Source organism: Anolis carolinensis, chromosome 4 (genome assembly GCF_035594765.1).
Source record: "Anolis carolinensis isolate JA03-04 chromosome 4, rAnoCar3.1.pri, whole genome shotgun sequence".
NCBI lineage: Eukaryota > Metazoa > Chordata > Lepidosauria > Squamata > Dactyloidae > Anolis > Anolis carolinensis.
Window position 1 is genome coordinate 87817498 of NC_085844.1, and position 17555 is coordinate 87835052.

The 17555-nt window shown below is 40.2% G+C and overlaps 1 long non-coding RNA gene across 1 annotated transcript in view; it reads right to left on the reverse strand.

The window, feature by feature from the left end:
• Positions 1 to 11428: 11428 nt before the first annotated feature.
• LOC103279864 (uncharacterized) overlaps positions 11429 to 17555 on the reverse strand; it is a 206838-nt gene continuing 200711 nt past the window's right edge. The window contains exon 4 of the long non-coding RNA XR_507031.3: positions 11429 to 11790. This is a non-coding gene — a long non-coding RNA (uncharacterized LOC103279864). The remainder of the gene's footprint in view (positions 11791 to 17555) is intronic.

The following is a 17555-nucleotide window of genomic DNA, read 5'->3' on the forward strand; positions in this document are numbered from 1 at the left end:
GATATGTCTGAGAGTTCATAATCATATGAACAAACCACGTTTCTCTCTGCAACAGAAAAAGGTTGCTTTTTTGGACTACAATAATCCTCCAATGGCTAGGCTGGTTGGTGAATTCTGGAAGTTGTAGTCCAAAAGCAATTTTTCCAGGCACTGTTGCATAGTGGGACCAAGTTTCTTGCCCTCTTCATAACATCCTTGTTATTCATTCCACACTGTAGGTCTGAACTGGGAGTAATATAAGTTTCTAAATCATGGGGGGGGGGAGGGGCTATATGCATGTGAATGTCTTTCTGTTTGTCTCTTGACCCTGTGAGAGAGATGTGATGGGTCAAGTGTGTATGTTGGCAGCGTGGGTTGCATAATCAGGAAGCATTAAGACCCTACCCGTAGGCGAAGTGTGCTAAAGCGCTGAGCTGCTGAACTTGCAGACCGAAAGGTCCCAGGTTCAAAGCCCAGGAGCGGTTTGAGCGCCCGCTGTTAGCCCCAGCTCCTGCCAACCTAGCAGTTCAAAAACATGCAAATGTGAGTAGATCAATAGGTACCGCTCTTGCGGGAAGGTAACGGCGCTCCATGCAGTCATGCCGGCCACATGACCTTGGAGGTGTCTATGGGCAACACCGGCTCTTCAGCTTAGAAATGGAGATGAGCACCAACCCCCAGAGTCAGACATGACTGGACTTAACGTCAGGGGAAGCCTTTACCTTTACCTAGGTAGGCTAATAATTTATGATTTCCAAATTTCTGCCTCTGTCCATGCTGCTCTTGCAGAGAATGTGCAAAGCAAGCCAAATTATCCAGCCCAACTCCAGCACTGCCCTTATTTGCAAGCTTGCTCATTGTCCAGTAGCGTTGGTAAAAACAAAAGGTCAGCTCCTGGATCTTATATTGCTTCAGTTAATTAGATTCCGGAAAATTCAGGTTCCATTTAATTTTACATTTTTTATTATTTTATCCTAATTCAATACATTTGTTATACATTGTTTCATTCAAAGAACTTGAAGGCTTTTATTCTTAGACTCTTTCCATATTTACAGACTACTTACGGTAACACTGGATACTAACGATCCCATCATGGCAACACAGACCCACGATACAATAGCTAAGATGTAAGCGATGAGAGAGGGACAGCACATTTTAAACTAGCGACCTCATCATACAGGTTAATTTGCCCCCCTGCCGGGACCCCACAGATTCGCCATGATGCGTAGCGAATCCAGACCTTAATATAATAAGGTCCTTGATGTCACTGAGGCAAAGATGCATATTTGTATATCAATGGCATGTTCATGGAAAACAGTATATGAAAAAATGGCTTAGCAAGACATTCATTATCTACATTTGCAATTAAACCTTTTTATCCTTTTTAAAAAACATACATTTAGATAAAACTTGTAACAAGTTAGAAGAATTACTTCTACTGAAAGAGAGAAAAATTGAGATCAGTTTGGAGTCATTCTTTGTACACACAAAGCATCATTTTTTTAGAGGAAGTGAGAAAAGGAATGAAGAAAGGCAAGTGACATGTCTTAAGGTGTTCTTGAATCTATATTCCATAAGCTAACACTGCATCTTGCTAAAATTAACCTTTCCAGGCAAATTGGGCATCCTTCCTTAGATGTTTCTGAGTGAGAAAAAATAGGTCTGTGAAAGATGAAAGGTCTCAACAGGGTGTCCTGGAGGCACCTTGAGTTCTGATACTGGGATAATACAGAGATAGATTGTGCCTGATATTTCTATGTTGAGAAAGAAAAATGTATTTATTTCTTCCCCTTGGTCATAGTTTTAAATTTTCTCTTTTCCAGTCATTCATTTACATGCTTTCTCTGTATCCTCACTGCTGCCGCACCTCCTCTTGCCCACCATATGGCTTCTCTTTTTGTTAACTCATCCTAATTCCATACGGATATAGATCAAACTAGAAAAACATACTTTAACTGCCATTTCCTCTTGTTAGCAGAATGTGGAGGAGTGTAATGTGGAGGTGATCTGTGACAGATAATAATAGAGGAAGACATCCCAGGACCTTGTAAAAAATATGTGTGTGGTAGCAACACACATCACATACCACATTGCACACAAATATATTGCACACAGAATCTCAGATGAATAAGAACATGGAAGATGGAAGGTCAAGACCGTGCAACAAATTAATTAGAAATGACAACAAATAGGGGGCTATGCCAGCATAAGTGTTGTGTATGGTTTCTGAAACTTATAGCATAAACAGTTTGAAAAAAATGGGTTTAAAATATGAGGATCACCTCCTTTGTCTCTCTCCTTCTCTATCTTTTTACATGGGTTAGGAAGAGAAGGCCAGTCTATGTATTCTCAGTGCTATCTATTGACCCTAAGGCGAAGGCCAGAGCAAATGAAAGAAGAACTATGTGTATTTGCTGTTAAGACCAAGAAGCAAAGTCAAATGTATCTTTGGTACTGGCAGCAATGCATGATTTGGTTCTGGCCTGAAGGTTGTCCAGGCATGGCCAGACTCCTTTTCAGGGTGACACGGGAACTCTCTTGAATGCTGTCAGAGATGGTGTGGCCCCACGGTTTGTTGTTTTGTAGTGTAGGATTTCGAGGCACACAAAGGAAAATTGACAAATGTGGAAAGTTATAAGTATTTATTTTGTTAAAAGAACAACAAACAGTGCAATGCAGTGCTGATGTTAAAACATTGCATACATATGTTAGATTTGCACATAGGGTCCCTCTTCTAATGGAGGTTGGTGTTTTGGGTTGGGTTGGGTTGGCTTGGCTTGCAGTTAAAGCCAGTAATATTTTTCTGTTGGAATCCACCACAATTGCAAAAGGGGAAGTTGGGCAAGAAACAAACTGGAATCAAGATCTGGGAAGCCCAGGAGTGGAAGATTAACTTTCAGGAACAACATCCTTTCCAGAGATTTAGGGTGTAGCTGGCTGCATCATGGAGCGCCTACATCTCTAGCCATGCTAAACAGCCTTTCACTTGCCACACTGGTAGGTAGGCTGCTGAGATACTTCCTGACCACAGATCTGGCCACCTCTGGTTTTGGGAAGTCCAGTAGGACAACAGGTCACAGGAGATATCCTTGACAGTCTCATCCAGGTACTGCTGTATGGAAGCTGCTAGGTCTGTCCTTTGTTGCTTGCTGCTGCTCCTGTCCACGGGCCCAAACGGCATGGCAAGCATCCTGATGTACAAGTCCATCTTCACAGTTTCAGTGGTGCTGGCCTCTCCGGCTGCAACGCTGCTGCTTGGAAATCCATAGTAACTCGGACTTATCCACCATGGGGAAAAGTTCTTCACTGTCTTCCAAGACTTCCTACGAAGGCTAGGCAAGATCTAAACTTGGACTATCAGCATGGAAACTAGTTGTCCTCTGAACCTTAGGTGGAGTCATGGGTGTTTCTTCTTGTATTTCTGTAGCAGGAAAAGGTGCAAAAGATGTTGCTCCTTCATTTCTTCTCCCTACGACTGCCTTTGAAGGATTTTGGACATGGACAGTAGTTGACCCAGAGCCAGTGGCAGCATGACTACCACCAGTAGAACACTTGTTTTCAAAGTCAAAGTTTTCAGAAAATCTGTAATTTGAATGTTCAGAATTAAAATGACACCCAACGGTATCAGTCTTTGGAATGCTTTTGTTTTTAGTGATAGAGACAAAATCTCAAATGTAAGTGCTGTCAGTGCACTGGCCACACTTGGGCCAAGCTCTGTGTGCCTCAAAATGGCTTTGGAAAGCTGATCAGAAGTGACCAGTCTCCCTTTCAGGGCAACACAGGACACTCAGATAAAAGTCTGTTATATTGCAGTGAAAGAAAAAGCTAGTTCTCAAGGGTTGGGGATCAGAAAAATCAACCAAGTGGGAGGGGGGAGGAAATTTAGTTTTCCCTATGGCCAAGTCCCACACGCCTCAAAATGGCTTTGGAAGGCTGACCAGACGTGACCAGTTTCCCTTTCAGAGAGACAAAGGCCACTGGCCTGTAATATTGAGGTAAAAGAAAAACCTAGTTCTCAAGGGTTGGGGATCAGAAAACTAGAAAAATCAACCAAGGGAAGCGAGGGAAATATAGTTTTCCCAAGGTCCAAGCCCCGTGTGCCTCAAAATGGCTTTGGAAGGCTGAGCAGACATGGCCAGTCTTCCTTTCAGGGCAATACGGAACACTCACTCAGAGAAAGGCCACTCGCCTGTTATACTGAGGTGAAAGAAAAAGCTAGTTCTCAAGAGTTAAAGATCAGAAAACTAGAAAAATCAATGAAAGGGAAGGGGGGGAAGGAGACATAGTTTTCCCAAGGGCCAAGCCCATGTACCTCAAAATGGCTTTGGAAGGCTGACCAGACATGGCCTTTCGCCTCGTAGGAAAATGGCGCCATTCGTTTTGTGAATACGAACGGTTGACATGAAACAAATACACAAATTAAACAAAGGAAACAAATACTGCACACGACACTATGATATCATATCACTTCAGGTTGTCTTTGGTGTTGGGTTTATGTAGGATTTGTGTATTCTTTTTCTCTGTGGTTTTCTGTGTGTTTTAAGGGTTCTTATCATATAGACAAAACATTTAAGTGGGTTTATTTTATTTTTTTTGCGGGAGGGGAGAAAATTTTTGTTTTGGTGTGCTACAAATTGAGGGTGTCACAATAGATACACATCTCATGATGAATGCATGATTTCCACCTCTGTTTTTTTGTGTATTCAGAAAAGAATTAAATGAGTTCAGTGGGACACTTTCCCAGGAACGTATGCATAGGATTGCAGGGTACTCGAGATGACAACTACAGATCAAAATTGCTCACAAATCTTTTAGTGTAGCAAAAGAATATAAACTGGGCAGGGATTTCAACTGATATCTTTAGCACAGAATCTGCAACTTAATATAATAAAGTTCTGAGACATTTAGATATAAAACGCTATTCTTAAAAAAGGCTGAAATAAAAGTGCAATAATGCAATATGAAAATAAAAAAATTAAACAGCACTCTCATGGTTAGTTTTACACCTGGGAAGAACTTGTGGAAATGGTATATCTTCAGAAAGCATACGAAAGCCATCACATTTTTTATCTTATGAACTCTCCCTTTCACACACATTTAGAGGTTGAGTTTCATTAATGGAAAGCCTGTTTTATAATATTATATGGTGACTTTCCATTAGTTGTGGAACAGCCCCAAATACCTGAAGATTGAAAAACCCGTCTGCCAGATGTTTTGCTCCAAGTTATTTAGGACGTATGTCAACAATAGATTCTTAAGCATAGCTTGGTAATTCTTATGATATGGATGTAATAAGTCTGTAGCTGGGTAGCCTCGTCATCCACACTGTCAAGGAAGCCAGAGCTAATCCTATCCTGCGTCTAGATCTGAACTCAGATTGGAATGAATCAAGCTAATTAGGGGCACCCAGCTGAATTGCCATCACTCTCTTAAACATTTTGTTGTCTAGAAACATATATACTATGAATGTCAGGACTCAAGAAATCACTATCTCCTTCAAGACTCCCAAGAAAAGGCTGAACCACTGTCTCATTCAAGACTCCCAAGATGTTTCCTTTTATTGTTCTTGTTCCGGATTGGCATAATGGAGTTTTATCCAAATTCTGTGCTCATTTTATTGATTGTCCATGAGGGCAATTCCATAGCCTGTTGACCTAGATTGACTTCTTGCCCCATCTCTGTGATATCATAAGGGTTTATGTTATAACAGAAGGCCTTGCTTTTGTTATAACAAGCTTTGACTCCAAAATCTCAGGGAATAGGATACTGCAAACCTGATGCCCTTGTTTTAGATATTGGAATGGATGTAAATAGTCAACAGAAGCCAAATATGTTAACTTTACCAAATATTTAGAGATGTGGAGTCTTCAAAGGTGCTTTTGAAGTAATATGGTCAATGAGATATTTGTTTATATTAAATATTTGTCTATATCTGATATGTGATTAATACTTCAAAAAAGCAAACCACCACCTGAGTGGCCAAAATAAATGTGTGAAAGAAGATGTTTTGTAGATAATTCAACTCACACTAAGTTTTGGTCTAGTTCCAGTAAATGCTGAAGGCATTTTATATTTTCTCTATGCTTCCTCTTCTTCCAACAGGCGACCAAACAGATATCTACTTAAAAAGCCTTTATTGTCAAAGAAAGGGCTTTTTAAAAAGTTTTCATTTGCTTTTTAAGACAGGAGGCCACAATTCTGATAAAAAGCATGACCTGTTTGAGCCATAACCTTTTGGGAAAAAGCATCCATAACTTATTGAATACATAATCTTTTGGGAAAGGCATGACTCCCAGAGAAGAGCGAAAAACTCGAAAAACTCATTTGAGTAAATATTTTCTTTAGTGGGTGTTGTTATGACAATAAGAATTAAATCTTCTCAGCAGCCTAAACACTTCAGGAGGGTATTTACCAGAACTAGATTTGAGCAGCTGGATACAATGGTCAAACATGGAAGGTTTAATCAAATTCCAATGAACGATTTTGCATCTGTGGAGCATCAGAGGTAGAAGATATCACATATGTACTGTTTAGCTGTAACTTGTATAAGAAAGAGAGAAACCAATACCTCGGGCCATACATTGTAAACAAAACACACTGGGATCCTTACATTAAAACTACATTTTTATTGGCCAGCCAGAATGCTAAAATAACATACAAAACAGCCCCTTTCCTATTCAAAACAACACAGCTGAGAACTGCATATTTGGAATTGATTGGGGTAAACTAAAGGTGATGCAGATATTTGATCTAGATCGGGACCCTGTTGTACTCTGAGTTCTATGTTGTATGCCTATGTGTCTATGTGTTAAATGTTTTGATATGGCCGATGGGCTAATCAATAAAATGTGTTGTTGTTGGCTGTGTTCTTTAGTGGAAAATAACCACTAGCATTCATGCAAGGCAAATCCTTCAGTTATTAGACTGAACCAACTGTCTCTGATCTGTTAGGAACAAAGATATGCCAATGCACAAAAATATAGCAGATCTTCAGAAGTGTTATTTCAGTTGCCCCAAAAGCATCTTCTCTCCCTTAAAACGTCTTGGTTTAAATCATGCTCTCAAGAGACAAAAATAAAGCAGTCTTCATTAAAATAATATAGTTGGTTTACTTACAAACTTCATGTATTCAGCATACAGGTACATTGCTTATAAATCCAGTTACAAATAGATTTGAAGTAGTTTCTCTGAGCAGATAACACAGGACATCTTTCTTATAATCAACAATCCAAAGTCTAAAGCATCTCTCAGAGTCTAATGCAGTCTGTACAGTCTGAGAGTCTAATGGCATCTCATGCCATCTGTCCTCTAAAATGGACTCTCAGGTCTGAATAGTCCCAGATCTGGGTCATATGGTCTACAGTCCCTCCCACAATATAGACTTAAGGTAAAACTGTGTACTAATACACACACATACAATACAGTGAGCAATTTGAATTATATACATAACAAATAACTAGTATAGGAGGATTGTAGAAGGTTGCAATTTCCAACACACCAACCATTATATGCAAGTCTTCCCAACATTATCTCTCCCCCATTAACTAGGATTGACTTTACAATTTACAATCCAGCCACACCTACAGCAATACAAAATGTGACAAAAATGCTTAGGAAACAAAATACATGGAGGGGAAAAGCAGAAGTGAGTGGGAGGAAGAGAACAGAGAAAGAATGTTTTCTTTACGGCATATTGGATAAAATGAAGAACAAAAGCACCCCACAGCTTTCCATCTGTTGTTGGGTGGGCTACGTTTTGAGGGACAATATTTCCACCTTGTCTTAGGTGGCATTGTACTAGCCTGAATGAGCAGTTAAGGTAGGAGGTTTTCCATTCAGCTGATTTCAAAAGTTAGCTTTAAATGCTTTCACTGAAAGAAAACTTGTGAAGTTGTTGCCTTTCTCCTGCCCACTTTCCTCTTTTTTTTAATGATGCTCAGTGTGTTTCCAAGAATTTTCTTTCTTAAGGTCGGTGTGTGTTTATTCAGAAGTAGTCCTGGTAACTTCACTACTCCCAGGTGAGTATGTGTAAGACTGCAACCTTAGTTCAAGATGCTGAAGTAGAGTACAGTCAGATCAAGGAGAAAGACAAGAATAGCCACAGTTTCCAAAAGAAGAGCACTTCTGCTCTTGGATTTGTGGTATTTTAAGAATAGTCTGACTTGCTGCTACTGCTGGCATTTCTTTTCCTTACTCTTGCCTGTAGGTTTCATTTCTGCTTGTTTGCATGTTTATAGTTTTAATTCAACTCTAACTTTGCTTCGTTATTGTATTAATTCTAGTATTTCAGCCTTGTCAGAATAACAACAGTTTCTGTTTAATTGGAGGAGTTATTTTTGCTACCCTACCAGTGCTTGGAAAAGTCTAATTAAACTGCCTGGAGTTGAAATCTGATAAATGAGGGTGATCCATGTATTTGATAAACTGCTAAGGCGATATACTACTAGGTACTATTTTCACTTTTTCAGACATTGCTCTTCTCCGGATAGCATGATATGTGTGCATGTGTGTGCGTGTGTGTCTATCTATCTAAAACACACCTTTAGCTCAGAGGGTACTCAAGTGTGCGATGAGAAAACCGATGGAGTGCTACAAGGAAAAATAATAATAATTAAAGCTTCAGAGAACCAAGAGCACTCAACTGGAAGCTGATTCATGACTTTGTCCTTTCCATCCTTCCCCCTCCTCAGTTCCTGTGCAGGTTGAAGAGATGGGCAATGCTGGAATACTTTCAAAGTATGTGTGACCAAGTCATTTACAGCCACTGCTAGGGATGGGACAATTGTTGGATTTAACAATCTAAACAAAAAGCAGAATATTCACATCTCCTGCAAGAATTTGTAAAAAAAATGTGCAGCTCGCGTTAACTATTTGCACATTGGTGAAGCTCAAAAAAGTACATTTGGATCAGTGTATTAATTTTGAAATATGTAGGGTTAAAATGTGCAGGGTTAAAATACACATATATAGATGCACTTAAAACAATAAGGAAGTGTTGTGTGAATTAGGTAAAAAAGCATAGACAGACACCTTAGGGAAAATTGTATAAAATGTTTGTGAAACCTAAGTAGAGAAAGAAAACTTAAAGTTTATTCTGATTCGAAACAAAGATAGAAAGAAAGGGAAGAGGAGATTTAGAGAAACTTAACACAATCAAAACAGAGAAGTCTCCAGATCCCTATGTCAGTAGTGGGAATCACACGGGCCTTTAAATGTTGTTGAAATGTATATCCAAGCATTCTTCATCATTGACTGTAGTATCTATAATTACAGGGAGTTACAATACAACATCAAATCGAAGGATACTCACCTGTGATCTACACACTTTCATACCTGTATACTGAGAGGCAAGTCCCACTGCGTTTAAGGGACCTTTTCCATGTAAGGCCAGGGTTGTACCCTTAACTATTCTCAATGCAATAATAAGAATGATAACTTTATTTTTTATCCCGCCACCATCTCCGCAAAGGGACCCAGGGCAGCTTACATGGGATAAGCCCGGTTAAACAGAGAATTAAAACATAGGACAGTAAAATGTATAAAATAACATCATAAAACAATGTAACAACAACATAAAATAACATCACTAATCAACCCATAGACTGATATAGTAAACAAATACTAAACTTGGGTGGTCAGGGGCATGTGCAATTAAATTGTGATTACAAGGACAGGGCAGGTGGAAAAAGTACAGGAGCCAGAAGATAGTTAGGGTTAGAAGGGCAATGTCCATTAGAACACTATATTTATAGGGTAGGGAACAGTGGTAAAGTGCAGGGGCCAAATATTGCATTGTTGTTTAATCAAAGGCACTGTGGAACTTCCACATTTTTAGGTCTTTACAAAAAGAGGACAGGGAGTGTGCCAGTCCAGTTCCAGAGCTGGGGGGCCACCACAGAGAAGGCCCTCTCCCTCGTCCCCACCAACCGCGCTTGCAATGGAGGCACCACCTCCCATGCAGAATACTATGTTGCTTGTCTGTGTGGATTTTATCACAGAAGGCTGACAAATTGGCATTGTAGCTGGACTTACACTTTTAATAATGGTTGCTATCACATGATGCCATGTGCATTTCACTACCAATTTGCTTCCTCTCCCATGATTTAAACAATTCTAGCTATTGATGGGTAAAATTCATGAATAGATTCCAATCCCACAAAATTCTGATTACCTACCTTGGTATGATGTGTCTCTTCCACTTCTGTGCTGGCATGCCGACAGTAATGTGACATCATGGAGCAGGAGTCTCCTCTTCACCACTTTCCCTGGCTATTCCCTGGCTGTTTTCCTTTTATTTTATACATATATTTGGCTGGAGCCCCGGTGGCAAAGTGTGTTAAAGCACTGAGCTGCAGACCGAAAGGTCCCAGGTTCAAACCCTGGAAGCGGCATGAGTGGCCGCTGTTAGCTCCAGCTTCTGCCAACCTAGCAGTTCGAAAACATGCAAATGTGAGTAGATCAATAGGTACCGCTCCGGCGGGAAGGTAACGGCGCTCCATGCAGTCATGCTGGCCACATGACCTTGGAGGTGTCTACGGCCAACGCCGGCTCTTCGGCTTAGAAATGGAGATGAGCACCAACCCCCAGAGTCAGACATGACTGGACTTAACACCAGGGGAAAACTTTACCTTTACCTATATTTGGCTATTTTTGTTTTTAATGTTAAAATCATACAGTTGCACTATTGTTTTAAAAATAAATTAAGGAACTGCAGGAGTACAGGAAGGGGGGATATGAGGGTTTGTGAAAGTATGACTGTGGGACTGTGGAATGGCGAACTGATGTAATTGTGCTACTGAAGAGAGGTGTGATATCAAAGATGCTCAACAGATTATATATTCACTATCTATGCTAATGAGACTATAGTGTTGGGATTCTCAAACATTTTAAGCAGAAGGCTACTACACAGTCTCTCAGACCCAGATTGTAGTTTCAAAAAACAAATCCCTATGCACACTACACATATCTTATTTGTAGTGCAAAAAAAGAAAGAACAATATCAAATTTAAAATGAAGAGCAATTTTAACCAACATAAACCTACCAGTATATCAATGGGAAGTGTGGAGCTACTTTTGGCTGATGAGATAGTCCGGTTAATTAAGATTGTTGTTGTTGTGTGCTTTTAATTTTTTTCAGACTTAGTGCAACCCTAAGTCTAAGGTTTTGGGTGAGGGCCAAGTAAATGATTTTTGGAGGGCTGCATCCATCCCATGGATCTTAGTTTGGGGATCTCTGCTGTAGTGGAATAGTGAATTGATGTGATAAAGTCTTATGACTGCTCTGTCCTTTTCTCATTTTCATTAGGGTTAGGAGAGTAACTTTACTGCCAGATCTGCATTTGGTCTTTCATTCTCACCCAGCCTCCAATGCCTACTTTGAGAGGAGGCTTGTTGGTAGATCTGTGTGTGAGTCTTTTCTCTGTACACTTTTTCAACCTTACAAGTGAGATGCATGTCCAGATGAAGCAGGGGGGAAAAGAAGTGAAATCCTCCCTTTTATGCAGTCAAGAAAGGAATATTTTTGTGTTTTACAGTGAAAGGAGTCTGGGGGAGAAGTGTGTCTTAGCAATCAGGAAAGAAGCTTAAAAGCTGTTGCTTTAATTAAAGAACAGTAGCAAAGATTCCAGGAAAATGAAGGTAGGATATATTGCTAGAGCACAAATGAACAGTTCAGCTTTACCTTGGGAGAAAATAATCCTATTTGGGATTTGCTCTTTTTCTTCTTCTGAAGTTTCCTGAGGGCGCTTCCAAGCATATCCAATGAGCTGGCTCTTTGCAATCTTCATTTGCTGCATCATAAACTTCATTCCACTGCACGAAATAAGGACATATGAGTTACTGGAAAGAAAATGTTAGTAGTGAGATATCTGAAATTTATTGAGTCCATAATGGTTGAAGTTATAGATGATTCTAGCCTAGATTCAAATGAAGTGCTGCGGTTAACTGCAATCCAGATTTGTCTCAGTGCTATGCAAGCTGATTTTCCTGGACTCAAAGGCTGTTTTCAATTTGAATGAATTAAGTGAATTAAAAAAAAAACACAGAAAGGAAAGTAACCCCAGCAGTCTCTAAAAATAATTATAGCGTGTTACTTTCTGTAATAAATTAATATAGGGACTTTTTCTCAACTGAAGATGGAGATATCATTCGCTGGACTGGTAGATAAATGAATGGAGAGGCATAGTTACTAGTAGAAGGAGGGTTACTGGGATAAAATTCAATCCATTTTTGCAGAATAGTGGCAGCCAGAGGCTCCCCTATTAATGGGGATTCACCACCCTGGCTTTTTGTCTGAAGTTTAACTGGACTAAGCAAAGACCTGAACCTAATTGAGCGGGTGGGGGGGGGGGGGAGAGATAAAGGTCAGCACTATGCATAGATCATTAAAATTTTCACAGATTTACCACCCCCAGTGGTACCTAATTCTGTTGTACAGCACATGCTTGGCAAACCAGAAGTTCCACGTTTAATCAATGGCAGTTCCAGTTTTAAACAACAACAACAACAACAACAACAATAATAATTTTATTTTTGTACCCCGCCACCATCTCCCCAGAGGGACTCGGGGCGGCTTACAGATATAAAACAACATTCAGGTTATGGGAAAGAGATATTCAAGTAGGCTGTCAGTGTAGACGAAAAAGCTCAAAGTGAGCTAGGAGCGGTGAGCTGTTCACTAAAGCAGCCCCTCCCCCTGGAAATAGTTCTGACTGAACTATTTCCAACAGGGCTGGTCTCCCTTTGGTGAGGGTGGCAAAAGGCTTCCCTGTGCCAGCTGCATGGGCTTGGGAATCAAATTACCTACAAATCACTTATTCACAATAAAAAATATGGAACCCTTTCTCACTACAATTATAGTGCTACTAGCTGTGCCTGGCCACGCGTTGCTGTGGCAAAGTATGGTGGTATGGGAAATAAAGTATTGAGGTATTGGTGGTAGTTAAGGTAAAGGGTAAAGGTTTTCTCCTGACATTAAGTCCAGTTGTGTCCAACTGTACACTGAAGTAGATTGTATGGCAATGTGGAGTCAAGATAATCCAGTTCAAAGCCGTTAATATAAGATTATAAGTGGGTTATATAGCTGTGTGGAAGGGCCTTGAGTCTACACTGTCATATAATCCAGTGCAAATCAGATAATCTGTATTTTATAGGCAGTGTGGAAGAGGCCTAAGTCAGGCCTAATTCTGCCTGTGCCCTGGGCTGCGTGGGTTGCTAGGAGACCAAGTGGGCGGAGCTTAGCCTTTTAACTGGCAGCAATTGGATAAAAACAATTATTCCTCTCCCGCTAATTAGGATTTTATTTTTATTTTATTTTTGTTCTATGAATGTAGAGGCATGGATGAGGGGTTGTGCTGCCAAGTTTAGTGTTTCTGGGATGTGTAGTTTTGTTGTTTTGTCCTTGGCTGAAATTTCATTACTCTTTTATATATATAGATCATTTCACTTTCCTTTGTAGTTTTGTGAATTGCTAGAGCTTTTTAGTGAGAATATTAAATGTCTTTCCTTAAGTGGATAACCACAGGATTTCATAGGATGACTTCTCTCTCCTTCTGTATTATTAAATTTATGACAGCATACAGGAGAGCTTTCTAAATAAAGAAATACAGTAGAGTCTCACTTATCCAGCATTCGCTTATCCAACGTTCTGGATTATCCAACGCATTTTTGTAGTCATTGTTTTTAATACATTGTGATATTTTGGTGCTAAATTCGTAAATACAGTCATTACTACGTAGCATTACTGCATACTGAACTACTTTTTCTGCCAAATTTGTTGTATAACATAATGTTTTGGTGCTTAATTTGTAAAATCATAACCTAATTTGATGTTTAATAGGCTTTTTCTTAATCTCTCCTTATTATCCAACATATTCGCTTATCCAACATTCTGCCGGCCCATTTATGTTGGATAAGTGAGACTCTACTGTACATGCATTTGTGCTTCATAGTTTTGGTCCTTCTGATAAAACCAATTTCTGCTTAAGAAAGATTCTCCATATATTTAGCAATGATGTATTAATAAAAAAAAAACTCTCCCCCCCCCCCCCCCGCCCACAGAAAATAACTCACAATAAATTGGGGCAAATGTAGTAAACGTCTTTCCTTTAAAAATGTTTCCAGACATGTCAAAAGCTATATGAAAAGCACTAAGGAATGAATGAATATATATATCTCCATGGCAACTGCTTTTATAAATAAATGCGGATAAAAGGAACCTTCTTGGAATGTGCAAAGTAGCCCTCAGGGCATGATGAGGAAATATATATAATTATGTTCATGCCCAATGGACTAGGTTCGGGATTTGGAATCCCCTTATTGCCAAGGGCTCTCTTCATAACACAAATGAAGTGTGAAAATGTAATCCTTGCCCCTACATAATTTTGCAGTTGAAAATGACATTTTGAAACAAATGTGGACTTTTGCCACACACTGTAAGTGAGTTTGAGCATCTGCAATGTAAGTAAATGTATAGTTGCATTATAGTTGTCTTCTAGAAGATAGAGCATAATTCAGTTGATATAACATAAAACTACACAAGACCCCTGGCACTTCAGGTAAGGCATTTTGAAGTCAGTCTTTATTTATTTATAGCAGGGAGGGAGAACATTTGGGTTTCCAGTTGTAGTTAAAACACCCATAATCCCTGGCCACTGTGTATGATAGTTAAAGCTGATGGAGCTTATAAATTTAAAAAGTATCTAGAAGGTCCCACTTTCTCTGCTTCTGGCCTATGGTACTCTGATTAGACTGACATACTTAGCACCATTACATGGTGTGAATTTAGCATCCTAGCACTTTGCCAGGACTTTTCCTCCTAGGAGCCTCACACTGCCCATGACCCAATATAACGGCGACTTTCGATGAGGTTCAGTGGAGGAAGCATGCTGGAAGCATGGCAGGATGTTTCCCTTGGAACACAAGAGGCTTCCTTAGGGACAACCATAGGCAACCATAGGGACAGCTGGGGGGAAATCATGTGGTGCTGCTTCACCACGTGGGATGGGAAATGTCAGCAGAGGCTGGGGCACTGGCATTGCCCCACTTCCCCAGCAATTAGTGAATCTACTCTTTATGAGAGATGAGTGGAAGTTGATATGTGAAATAGCAGCTATATCTGGAGAAAGTGAGCTGAATTATGTATGCGACACCTAAATGTATGGTTAGGAAAGAAAAATTTAGACTGAGAGAGGAATGAAAACCCAATTTACACTGACCATTTAATGCAGCTCGAAGCCAACTCAAAATTGTGGCCATAAAATGCATGCTGCCAATCTGTGCTGCAGTGCCAATCTGTGCTGCAGTTGTGGCTTTTGGAGGGGATGTTTTTGTCTAAACTTTTAAAAATCCCCCCAAATGTGTGAATCTTTCTGAAACTTGGTGGGATTGATGCCCTGGTAATCTTGTTTATTTTTTTCTTTCCTCCCTAGCCCTATATACCTGCTGATGATGCATGTCATGTATGTATTTTATTTTGCTTTATTGTCATGGCCCCATGTTAGCCACCCCGAGTCCCTTCGGGGAGATGAAGGTGGGGTACAAACATAAAGTTGTTGTTGTTGTTGTTGTTGTTGTTGTTGTTGTTGTTGTTGTTGTTATTGGATGTACAACACACTAAAGGGAGTCACAGGAAACCCAAATTAAGCTCTGTAGCGTACTGCAGCAAATCCTAATATATCCCAGATTCCAGGGTAAAAGCAGCTTTGCAGAATTCTTAATGTGTTGTAGATTCCCACCCTTGCTGAAGTTCTTTGTAGAACTCATAATGAGGGGCTGAGGAGTCTGCCAAAAATGCCGCAAGGGCATGACTGGCTAGCAGTGGTCTAATCAACCTCCTAGGAGACATAATTGATTACCTCCACTTCTAAGGATGCTATCCCACTGGTGGGAGGAAAGGGGCAGAAAGTGGATGAAAGTAGGAGAAAGTATCTTGAAGAGTGGGAACTAGGGCTGTACATGCATTTGTTTTTTTTTAAAGGGACTTGACGGATTCAGTGTTTTCATTTACTGTTTCAGCTGTAATGGTATGGACGGCATGAGATTTTTTTTCCAGCCGCAACAAATAATGTGGCACTGGAATCCATGTGGTTTCACCTATATTTGGATGTCCAAAGGCAACCTCATGGTGAGCAGAGCAGCAGCCATTGCACACATGGGGTTTCTCATGGCCCCTGTTGTCTGAGCCAATCACAAGAAGCAACTGTCTTATGTCTTTTTTTCAAGCTGGGTCAAGTACTGGGGACTGCTCTTCCATTTTCCAGTCTCATTCTGGCTGTGCGAGAGAGAGGTTGCTTGTTCCAGTGCTATGCTGCTCTCTCTGCTTTCATGGAATCATAGAATCATAGAATAGTAGAGTTGGAAGAGACCTCATGGGCCATCCAGTCCAACTCCATTCTGCCAAGAAGCAGGAAATTGCATTCAAACCACCCCCGACAGATGGCCATCCAGCCTCTGCTTAAAAGCCCCCAAAGAAGGAGCCTCCACCACAGTCCAGGGGAGAGAGTTCCACTGCCAAACAGATCTCACAGTTAGGAAGTTCTTCCTGATGTTCAGGTGGAATCTCCTCTCCTGTAGTTTAAAGCCATTGTTCCGTGTCCTAGTCTCCAGGGCAGTAGAAAACATCTCTATACTTGATTCCATCTGTATACTTGAAAGAGTTCAATTGGCAGGCCATCTTTTTCTAATGAATTATTTCTTCCAAGTGCTTTATACAATTATGAATTCATTGTTAATTTTTTTTCTTTAAGGAATCTGTTCTCCTTCCTGGGGAAGGCTCAAATTCTCTTTTTTCATCTAAAAGTTTCTATTTAGCACTACTCAGATTGATCAAGATACGAATCCATAAGAAATGCAGTAATATTGTAAAATTGTTGATCATTCTGTAGTACATCTTACACATGCTTATTCAGATGTAAATTCAAGTATTTTCAACTCCCCACCAGTATTACTAATGCGCTCACAATTCCCTTTGCTATTGCTATTTGCTTGGCTTGCACTCATTTTCATTGCCTTAGCTGCTTTGGATTGCTTTTTGCTGTCATTTAAGCCCACCCCCCCACCATTTTGCTAGGGAGTTCAGGGTGGGCATGTAGTGTGGGGTGGTTTTTTTAAAAGGGCTTTTCAGTTGTTTCTTTAAGGCTTAACTTTGTATTGGGGATGGTAAAGGTAAATCTCTTTTCCATCCCACCCCAACCCTATCTATCTATCTATCTATCTATCTATCTATCTATCTATCTATCTATCTATCTATCTTGCTGCTTGTATTCTGTCCTTCTCCTTCCTTCTCCCCCTCACCCCAAATTTAAAAATTACCAAAAAAAATGCCCCTCTCCTTCATCTCTTTGACTGTCTGATTTCTTTCCCTCCCCTGCCCTACTTGTTTGGGCTTGTGTACCCTTGATGACCCAGTTCATCTGGATTGTGTGTGTGCATGTGCGAGTGTACCCTTGGGTGGCTTCTGCTCACCACTTCAGTCTTCCTTACCCCAAACACTTAGTAAATAAACTAAAACTAAAACTAAAACAAAGATCTTGGAAGTTGTTTGTAATGTTCACACTCTCACTGCCCTACTGCTGCTC